Here is a 224-nt window from a genome sequence, read left to right as displayed (position 1 = left end):
GGGGAAAAGCATCCGGATGGAGCCCATACCCAGCAATCCAGAGAAATCCAGCGGCACAAATCACTACCTCTCCAGGCAGGGACCTCTGGCCCGGCCTGCAGTCCGGGACACCCCAGTGGAGGGGCAGTGACAGTGTGGGGAGACTCCCAGCAGACCCTGCCGCCGGCCGGCCGGCTCCCACCGCACCCCAGGAGCGCCAGCAGCGGCGGGGAGGAAATGGAGGG

The sequence above is a fragment of the Condylura cristata genome, unplaced genomic scaffold (assembly GCF_000260355.1).
Source record: "Condylura cristata isolate star-nosed mole 26May11 unplaced genomic scaffold, ConCri1.0 scaffold00004, whole genome shotgun sequence".
In the NCBI taxonomy this organism is placed as follows: domain Eukaryota; kingdom Metazoa; phylum Chordata; class Mammalia; order Eulipotyphla; family Talpidae; genus Condylura; species Condylura cristata.
This window is presented reverse-complemented; position numbering follows the sequence as displayed.